This window comes from Orycteropus afer, unplaced genomic scaffold, assembly GCF_000298275.1.
Source record: "Orycteropus afer afer isolate SDZICR_OR568_19922 unplaced genomic scaffold, OryAfe1.0 scaffold00108, whole genome shotgun sequence".
Taxonomy (NCBI): domain Eukaryota; kingdom Metazoa; phylum Chordata; class Mammalia; order Tubulidentata; family Orycteropodidae; genus Orycteropus; species Orycteropus afer.
This window is the reverse complement of record NW_006921695.1, coordinates 9,997,080-10,007,310: the sequence shown is the minus strand read 5'-3', so window position 1 is coordinate 10,007,310 and position 10,231 is coordinate 9,997,080. Positions and strand designations below refer to the sequence as shown.

Below are 10,231 nucleotides of genomic sequence, written 5' to 3'. Positions count from 1 at the left end.
CTTCGTCTCACCTATTTTGGTCATGTTGTAAGAAGAGACCATTCTCTGGAGAAGGATGTCATGCTTGGTAGGGTGGAGGGTGGATAAAAGAGAGGGAGACCTTCAAGAAGATGGATTGACATGGTGGCTGCAATGATGGGCTCAAGTATAGCAGGGATTTTGGGGCTGGCGCGGGATTGTGCAGTGTTTCGTTCTGCTGTGCATGGGGTTGCTATAAGTTGGAAACTACTCGAGAGCACTTAACAACAACAACATAGTCCTTTGGATTAATTTATTTGTCTCTTTAATTGTTTTCACTCTTCTTTGTTCTAAATGCCTAGTGATAAATAAATGCAACATAGATGTCCACTCACAAGCTTTTATATAGCAGTTGCTACTCACCAAAGCAGAATGTAGAACACTTTGTGGAGTATTTTATGTCAAATGACCTAGGTGGCCCCAGAGAATATAGTCCTGAACTTCCAGGCTCAGTGACTCATTCCTTCAAAATGTTTGGTTGTGGCTAAGTTTTTTTTTTTATAAATTTGTTCCTTGTATGCTTACTATATTCATGAATGTATTTGCAGTATGCATAAATACATATGTACAAACATCCTCTGTCTACCCAATATATATTCATGGGTGTAGTCCCATTCACCTAACAAATGTTCAGCTTGTTTTAAGCTTATAGCTTAAAACCTATATATCCACTTGTATACCATTGTTATTACTGTTACTTCAAGATTGTGGATACAATAGTATTTACCTTTGTTGTCTTTTATCTTTGCTCCTCCCAGTGTAAGGCTATTTTGAGGCAGGTTCAGGTGGAGGTCAATATGTGCAAATGTGAAATGACTCAGAGTCAGACACTCTTGAATGGAGGGGAAATAAATAGTGTCCCCACTGATAGTCTATGAGTTTTTCCACATACGTGTCTTGCAAATAAAAAATAGTTGCAATTTCAATACAATGTATGACTTTTCATATACACACACACACACACACATATGTATATATATATATGTGTGTGTGTGTATATGTACACACACACACACACATATGTTGTTTTTGTTATGTGCCATCGAGTCAGACCTGACTCATAGAGACCCTCCTTGGGTTTCTAAGGCAGTATCACTATGGAAGTAGATTTCCCAACCTTCTTTCCAAGGAGTGGCTGGTGGGTTTGAACCGCCAGCCTTCTGGTAAGCAGTCAAGTGATTTAGGCACTATGACGTATGATAAAAATACCTTACTTGTTTCCACTGTTTTTAAAGTTCTAGTTCTCATAAAACATCCCTGAGAAGGAGAGCTTTATGGGTATTTTAGTTATCAGGTCTCTTTCACATTTTTGTCCCTCATTTGAAACATCCATCTCTCCCAATACACTTCTGGAAGACTACTTTTTCCATTATAGAATACCCACATATCTTCTTTTCCGTGTCATCTCCATGTCAATACAACCAAATATCAAATAATTATTAAAGGATTTTCTGAGATTAAAAGGGTATAATCATTGAGCAAAATTTAGAACTTCAGGAGGAAATAAAGATAACTTAAATGTAAGTGAAGTATGTTGTACTGATGCATGTTGTACATTACACAGATAAAATTGGCTTGACATTCCTATAATATATATAGAAAGAATTAATAGCAGTGAATCAATACAAATTGAGCTCTCTTAAGAAATTGCTAACATAATTTTTTGTAAAAAGGAAAAATTGAAGTACAAAGCATTTTATTAATCCTCTACCATTCACCCAAAAAGGAAAAAGGAAAAGAAAGCACCTAGGGAAAAGATTTAATAGATACAAAGTTGTATTTGGATAGAAATCTAAATATGTCAAAAATTCAATTAATATAAAAGCCCTAATCTAAATAATAGACTTAGAATATCAGACAGGTTTGAATATTAAACTATTTTTTACTTAAAAAATGTTTTTTTTAAATATAAAAGAACTGAAAAAGAAAAGCAAGAAATATATATTAAGCAGAAGAAACAAATTAAAAACTCTACTTCTCTTTCATTAAGCACAGACAAAGCTGATGTTTTGATACAAATTTTTCCAACAGCAAAGCAAGATATTTCTGAGTAATCACTTCCTCAGTTAGATAGGATATCACAATGATGATAGTCTTGAAATCAGCAGGTAAACACAGGATATAAAAAATCAGGAAGAATATAGACATTCTAAAAAACACAATTGTCTAAATTGACCAAATGCACATAAAGGAATCACAGTATCCAACAATTTCAAGATAGATATTGTTTTTAAGTGCACATAGAATACTACTAACATGAAACATATGCTGGTCATAAAACAAGATAAAATAAATTTCAAATAGGTGAAATTATTCAGAATAAGTTGCCCAACATGGTAGAAATAAGTCCGAAATCAATAATGAAAAGATAACTAGAACATCTTCAAAACATTTTCCAGGGTTAATTTAAGAGTGATTATATGCTAAGTGGGAAGGAGAACCCATTTTCAAGCACAACAAGAATGTTCATTAATTTGTCTTGAGGAACTCTGTTTTGCAGTGCAAGCATCTTTCAATCAACCCACTGTTGCACTGTTGCTTTTTTTTTTTCAATTTTTTTTTTCTTGTTTAAAACTTTAATTACTGATTCAGTCATATTAAGGTATAAACAGCAAAAAGCAAGTTAATAAACCTTCGGAAACTCTCAGGCCATCTACCAGATTCAGCACAAGTATTGTACTGGTCTGTGCTCCACATGTAGTCACCCATAAGTGATTTTGCTTATAAATCTAAGTTTTTGGTCAAAATTTTAAAAATAGGGATTTCATAAAAAAAGCTGAGTTCTATTGTGGGGATTGGAGGACTTTCAGATATTTAGTTGTGAAAACTAATCCTCCATTTTTGGATCCAGTTTTTTAGATTGGTAACATGTAGAACCAGCATATTCTCATATGCAAATTTTAGATCATGCTTTTGCCAACCAAGCAAATTATTTTATTGAAATTGCCATTTAACTTGATGCTAATCAATTTAGGGCTTTGACTTTGAGAAGTGTCTTGAGGAGGAAGCAGACACTCAAAAGGCATTACTTAGAATATGAAGATTCACATCACATTTAAGATATTGTCCATTTATTAACCATACGATATATCTGGTATGTTAACTCAGCATAGACTGGGAGTCATTTATACACAAGAAAATGGCTAATACTTCCCTAAAGAAGGATAGCATAACTTCTTCACTGAAATACACATACATACAACATTGAAGCAAAATTCCACAAGAAACACTTCCATTGTAATTTTCTCTATAAATTGTTGTTTTAATTTTTAAAATTGGGAGAAGTATTATACTTAATCAAGTGAACATAATTAAGTAGATATCCTTATGTTTATTTTCATTATTAATAATTCATCCCTTTTGTGCCCTAAAAATTATTTCTTATATAATGAATTTTCTTTTTATCCTTAGAAATGTTTTATAATATTATATATTTGCATAATATTACTTGCTCTTAAGAATGTTGATAAGAGCTCTGATAGCATAGTGTCTAAGGCACTTGACTGCTAACCAGAAGGCTGGCGGTTCAAACCCACCAGCCACTCCTCGGAAGGAAGGTTGGGCAATCCTACTTCTGTAGTGATACTGCCTCGGAAACCCAAGGAGGGGTCGCTATGAATCGGGGCCAACTCGACGGCACATAACAACAACAACAACAATGTTGAAGTTGAAGCTGAAGAAAATTAAATTCTACAAGAGTCAAATTACAAACTGAATTGTGAAACCATCTCAAGAATAAATTTGACTCATTCATGACAAATGATGGAAGACCAGGTGAGCTGTGGGTATGTATCAAAGACATCATGATGGAAAAAAGCAAAAGGTCCCTAAAAATACAGAAAATAAATAAAGACCGAAGTGGATGTCAAAAGAGACTCTGAAACTTGCTCATGAGTGTATAGTAAGTAAAGCAAGCAGAAGCACTAAAGAAGTAAAAAGCTAGACAGATTTCAAAGTGCTGCTCAAGAAGACAAATTAAGTAGTATAATAATATGTACAAAAATCTGGATCATGAAATCCAAAAGGGAAGAACAAGTTCAACATTTTTCAATCTACAAGAAGTTAAGAAAAAAAACTGAAGCCTCAGACACAATACTGAAGGATTTTATGAACAAAATCAAAAGATATTTTATGGGCAAAATCAAAAGAAGATGGAATGAAAACACAGAATCACTGTACTAAAGAGTACTGATTGACATTCAAGCATATAAAGAGATAGCATGTGATCACGAACTGATGGTATTGAGGGAAGAAGCCCAAGTTACACTGAAGGCAGTGGCAAAAATCAAAACTTCAAGAATGGGCTGAATATCAGTTGAGACACTTCAACAAAGTGAAGCACTACTAGAAGCTCATACTTGTCTCTTTTGGAAGATAGGCATCTGCCAATGGACTAAAATACATAAAAATTATGCCCATTACAAAGAAAGGTAATCCAATAGAATGCCAAAATTATCAAACAATATCATTAATATCATATGAAAGTAAAATTTTACTAAAGAAAATTCAAAAATGGTGGCAGTAGTACCTAGACAGGGAACTGCCAAACATTCAAGATGGATTCAGAAAAGGATGTAGTATGGGAAATATATCAGATGGATCTTAGCTGAAAGCCAAGAAAACCAGATATGTTTACCTATGATTTTCTGACTACACAAAAACACTTGTCTATGTAGATCATAACAAATTAGGAATAACTGCAAAGAATGGGAATTCCAGAACACTTAATTGTACTCATACAGGACCTGTATGTAGACCGATAATCACTCAAATAGAACCAGGGAAACTGTATATTTTTAAATCAAGAAAGGTACACATCCAGGTTGGATCATTTTACCGTATCCTCTAATGTGTTTGCTGAACAAATCATCCAAGAAGTTGCACTATGTGAAAAACAATACAGGATCAAAACTGGAGGAAGAGTCATCAACAACCTGTTATGTGGAGATATCACAACTTCGCTTGCTGAAAATCAAAGAAGGCTTGAATCACTCACTGATGAAAGCCTAAGATGAGAGCGTTTAAAACAGATTATACCTCACCATAAAGAAACAAAAATCCTCACAACTGGATTTATAAGCTACATGATGATAAACAGAGAAAAGAATTGAAATTGTCAAGGATTTCAGTTTACTTGGATCCATAATCAATGCCCATGGAACCAGTAGGTAAGCTAGCAAATTACATATAAAATTGGGAAAATGTGCTAAAAAAAACTATTTAACCTATCAAAAAGCAAAGATGTCACTTTGAATGCTAAGGTGTATGCTATCTAAGCTATGGTGTGTTGAATTGTCATATATGTGTGGTAAACTGGACAAGGAATAAGGAATTATGAGGAAGAATTCATTTCTTTATGTTATGATGTTGGCAAAAAATATTAAATATTGCATGGGCCACCAGAAGAATGAACAAATCTGTCTTGGAAGAATTACAGACACAGTGCTCCTTAGAAGGAAGGTGGTGAGATTTTTGCCTCACATACTTTGGACATATTATCAGAAATAACAGTCCCTGAAGGGAGACATAGTGCTTAATAAATTAGAAGGTCAACAAAATAGAGGAAGGCCCTCAATGAGATGGCTTGATACACTGGCTGTAACAAGGTGCTCAAACAGAGTCATGAATGTGAGGATGGCACAGGACCATAAAGTGTTTTCTTCTGTTTACATGGGGTAGCTACATGTTAGAACTGATTCAATGGTACCTAACAATAACATGCACATATACAATTTATGATTTTCTGAAATATTTAGCCTAAAAAACAATCTGAAAGGCTACATAAAAATCAAAATACAAAGGTCTTCAATTTCATGCTGTAATGTGAATGAAACAATAATTTCTGCTGATACAAAAGCCTTGTTGTCTATAGCATCTGGTCTTATGGCCCCTATAACTATCCCCAAGGTAAGAAACTCTCCTCCCTTCCTCCCTGTGACCACTTCCTCCTTGGGCCCCTTTGAACCATGCATTCCTTTCTGTCCAGCCTTCCATCGATGTGAATGCTATCCCTCTGGTATCCCATGGCTGCTTGATCCAAGGGGTACTTACCAAACCAACTCACTGCTATGGAGTCTATTGCAACTCATAGTGAGCCCTCCTAGGGTTTCTGAGGCTGTATCACCACAGAAGTAGGTTGCCCCATCTTCTTTCTGAGGAGTAGGTGGTGGGTTTGAACCGTCAGCCTTCTGGTTAGCAGACAAATGCCTTAGGCCCTACAGCACCAGGCTGGAAGGGTAACCTGGGGCCAAAGTCTCGAGAGTTCCACCTATCTCCATCCGACAAGATATTCCGGTCATTTTTGTGTTTTTGAATTTTGTTCTGTAGTGTGAGTTTTGGATAATAGAAGGTAGAAGCTTAAAACTTATAAACTTCAATAATTTTCATCAAGGATAATTGGTTTCCACTTTGAACCATGGAAACAAATTAATTATATACAAAATTGTCAGTGAGTTGAGCAAGTTTGGTTTAATTTGCTATCCAATGTTGAATAAATCAAAGGAAACTATTCAAAGTTATATAAAAAATGTTCTATCTAATATAAACTTTTTCCCATTCAATTGTTACTTCCATGTTTTCCTCTTTCTGTCCTCCTGTCAGCAAATATCAAAGCCTTATATTCCCTGAAGTATGGTACACATGCTGATATTTTTATTCACAAAAAGTCTATACATACAAAGTAAGGACATCTGGAATAATCACTGTTTGTTTGTTTGTTTGTTTTGTTTTGTTTTGCTGAGATAATGAGCCCAAGAGATTTCCCACTCTTCCTTCTGAGGAGTGGCTGAACCTCCAGTCTTCTGGTTAGCAGTAAAATGCTTTAGGCAATACGCCACCAGAGCTCCCTAACTGAGATTTGGAGGTAAATTTACAGAATATATTTATTTTCCATAAAGCAGTCCATACACATTTTGTTTCATGACATTGATTAGAATCTCCATAATATAACAGTTCTCTTCCAATTTCCTTCCTATGGTTATGTTTGCCTTGTGAAAATACCAATTTTAAAGAAGGAAAATGTCTAAAGCCCAAAGAAATTAGTTCAAAACCACCTTTTCTTAGTTTTTTAAAGTTTATTCCCAGAAGAATAGTCACTTTTTCTTTGTTTTTTTAGTTATTTTTCATTGATTCACCCCAAATCAGGGGACCTGATGCACAAAAGAATAAAATACTGCCCAGTCCTGCTTCGCTCTTACAGTCAATTGTGGTAGGTAAGACTATTGTGATCCATTACATTTTCACTGACTGATTTTGGAAGCAGATCATATGGACTTTTTCCTAGTTTGCCTTAGTATGGCCACTCCTTTCAAACAAATTCAGCATAATAGCAATGCATAAGCCTCCACTAACAAATGGATGATGGTTGCACGTGAGGTGCAATGTCCATGAACAAATTCACATCTCCAACATGGAAGGTAAGAATTCTACCATTAAACCACCACTGCCTTCAAAATAAAATGCTAACTATTAAAAAAAAGAAAGACAGAAAAAAACTATTGATAACACAGCAGTACATATGGATGCTAGAATGAATGTATTTTAGAATATACATTTTTTTTCTGTCTACAGTGAATAAAACATTTTGGCAGTAATTCTATTTATTCATCCATTAATTCTTTAACATTAATACATTACTTCAGTGTCATTAACATAAATTCCATTCATTTAACTTCTACCTCATTCAAGTAATGAAGTATTTCCATTAATTAATCCAATGGATTAATTCATTAAATTTACCATTGGTTGGAGGAAATTTTTTGATAGATGAAGATAGATAGATTTTTGGTAGATGAAAAGTGAAGAGAGGATGATCAGAGAATATGAGGAGCATTGCTCATGAATATAATGAATATGATGTTGTTGTTGTGTGCCGTGGAGTCAGACCTGACTCATAGCGACACCTCCTTGGGTTTCTGAGGCAGTATTACTATGGAAGTAGATTGCCCAACATTCCTTCTGAGGAGTGGCTGGTGGATTTGAACCGCCAGCCTTTTGCTTAGCAGTCAAGTGCCTTAGGCACTACGCTACCAGAGCTCCCAATGAATATAATAGAAGATCTAATTAGGGAGTATAACATACTGCACAAAAGATCTAGAAACACAACAAGTTGATCCATAAAAGGCAGATCTACAAGTTGGTGTGTAACAAGAAGCCTGACAGCTGCTAGAAGGAAAGTAAGTTGAGTAGCAGAATCCATAGCCACATCCCAAGGAGGGAAAGCCACAGATGCTATAACTCAGGGGACTGAAGCTACTGGGTCCACAGCTGAGTGAGTAGCAGCTTCTAGATCCATAGTCTAGAGAGCAGCTGCTTCTGGAGCCAAAGCCCAGAGAGCCAGTGTAAGTCATCAGGCAGGGACTGCAGAGCCTGGGTGTCTTGGGCGGTAGCAGGATGTCTGGCAGGGGATGGACACCACCTGGAACTTCTGGCACAACCTGGGCTCACAGTAGGTCTTCTGACAACCCCTGTAGTGGGAGGAGACCAGCTGACAAGTGCTGGGAGAGCACATTTCAGTACTGTAAACCAAATTCCTGGGGGAGGAAGATCCACAGGAGGAGGCTGGGTAGCCACCAAGAGAGCAAGAAGAGAAGATTCCAGAGCAACAGTTGTAAGACATGTTGATAGACCATATGAGTTCAACTGAGTTACAGTCAGAAGACTGAATTCTAATGCCAACTTCTAGACTGTGGTACTTATATACTCTCAGTATATAAGAGGTGGGAGTGGTGTTCCACAGAGTTATCTTCCACACATTTGTACTCCCTCATTTCCATATGTATTATTGAAAATATTCTCTGTAGTTTCGATGAATAATCTTCTCCGTTTCATGTTTATAGGTGATTTTATTGTCCTGTTATGATCCTAAGAAAACAAATGACTCCAGTGTCAGATATGTTATAATTATCTACTATTAAAATCATTCCATCATGGCTAGAGAAGCCTCTACTCTCTTCCTTTTTCCATTTACCTCTGTATTAGCTGGAGGATGCTTAGGTGTAAGGATGGGGATTAAGATGAATTCATCTCTTTTAGTTAATGTTAGACACAGTATCTTCTTGAAGAAACACCTAGTCTGACCCTCTTTAAGAACATTGATGTTTTACACATAATAGTCTATTATACATTGCCTCTAAAATCCAATGGAACCAGAAAAAAAAAAATAAATATAAGCAAGTGAACAAGAAATATAGGAGAAGGAAACTTGGAAAACTGTTTAGAGTCAAAATATGTAAAGAAGACAATTTTTAATTTATTATTATTAAACTTTTTATTGTGGTTTGAATGGAAGTTTACATATCAAATTATTTTTCCATTCAACATTTAATACACGTTTTGTTTTGTGGCATTCAGTGTAATCCCTGCAATTTAAATGTAACAACACTATTTCCATTTCCTCCCTGTGCTTTCCATTTTCACTTGGGTTTTTATCCTATACCTTCCTGCCTTCTAATCTGGATCCCCATGCATAAATTACTTATTTAATCATGTATGCCTAATTGTTCTAAGAAATGCATACCCCTCTAGGGTAAATGTGTACCTTATAGGCCTATTTCTTGATTGGCTAAAAAGTGAGACACTGGAGTGAGTCAGATTTTAGGCTTTAAGGTGACTAAGTGTGATGGACATGGGGATTCCATCAGATTCTGTCAAATCCAGAAAACCTGGTCTTTTGGAGTGTGTGTGTGATTTTTATTTTTATTCGTGATTTTTATTTTTATTCCAGATTTTTTACCACTTCTACTATCCAGGATCTTCTATAGTGATTCTTTTTAGAACTGCGGGTAGAGGAAGAAGCTTACCATCTGGTTCTGGTCTCAGAGTCCTGGAGGCTGTGGTTTGCATGGTTCACTAGTCATTTGGACTAATAGTTTTCTTGTGTATCTTTAATGTTCTTTACTCTTCTTTACTCTGATCAGATACAAACCACTAGTTGCACTTTAGATCCCAAATCACAAACTTTTATGACTCCATTTGGTACTTAACAAAGTAGATGTAGAACATTGTCTTTGTGGAGTATTTTGTGTCATATGACCTTGAAGTTCCCAGAGAATATAGTCTTGAGCCCCCAGGTCCAATGACTCATTGCTTCAAGATGTATGATTATGGCTAAGAGGTTTTTATAACTTTGCTCCCTGTATGTTCTACTGTATTTGTGTATATATTTGCTTATTTGCCGTCGAGTCGGCCCTGACTCATAGCGACCCCTCCTTGG

The 10,231-nt window shown here is 35.7% G+C and overlaps 1 pseudogene; it reads right to left on the bottom strand.

Annotated features, from left to right (window-relative positions):
• Positions 1-8,075: 8,075 nt before the first annotated feature.
• LOC103199281 lies at positions 8,076-8,695 on the bottom strand (annotated as a pseudogene).
• Between the last annotated feature and the right edge of the window lie 1,536 nt (positions 8,696-10,231).